The sequence below is a fragment of the Apium graveolens genome, chromosome 3 (assembly GCF_009905375.1).
Source record: "Apium graveolens cultivar Ventura chromosome 3, ASM990537v1, whole genome shotgun sequence".
NCBI lineage: Eukaryota > Viridiplantae > Streptophyta > Magnoliopsida > Apiales > Apiaceae > Apium > Apium graveolens.
Genome location: NC_133649.1, coordinates 38,998,085 through 38,998,670, shown reverse-complemented (window position 1 = coordinate 38,998,670; position 586 = coordinate 38,998,085). Strand labels below are relative to the sequence as shown.

The 586-nt window shown below is 44.7% G+C and overlaps 1 non-coding gene across 1 annotated transcript; it reads right to left on the bottom strand.

Moving 5' to 3' along the window:
- Positions 1-252: 252 nt before the first annotated feature.
- Positions 253-359, bottom strand: LOC141716452 (small nucleolar RNA R71). Its single transcript, XR_012573162.1, has one exon. It is a non-coding gene; the product is annotated as a small nucleolar RNA R71 (small nucleolar RNA).
- Between the last annotated feature and the right edge of the window lie 227 nt (positions 360-586).

Here is a 586-nt window from a genome sequence, read left to right as displayed (position 1 = left end):
CAGAACTCAGTTCAGTTTGGGGGTTCTCCTACCGAAGACCCCAATATGCACATCAGGGATTTCATCGAGATATGCGAAACTTTCAAGTTCAATGGTGTGATTGAAGATGCTATCAAGCTGCGACTCTTCCCATTTTCTTTGAGGGACAAAGCTAAGTGCTGGTTACATTCTCTACCGGCAGGTTCTATCACAACTTGGGAAGATCCTGCTCAAAAGTTTCTCACTAAATTTTTTCCCATGGCGAAGACTGCAGCAATCAGGAATGCTCTTACCTAGTTTGCATAACAAACTGGAGAATCTCTGTGTGAGGCTTGGGATAGATATAAGGAGATGCTAAGGAAGTGTCCACACCATGGCATGCCTGATTGGATGATTATCAACTGTTTCTACAATGGATTGGGTCCTACTTCTAGGCCCATGCTTGATGCAGCATCAGGAGGAGCCTTGTGGGCTAAGATCTATGATGAAGCTTACGAACTTATTGAACTGATGGCTGCTAATGAATACCAGAATCCTTCCCAGAGACTGACTTAGGGAAAAGTTGCAGGAATTCTGGAGTTGGATGCAGCAACTGCTATAGCTGCCC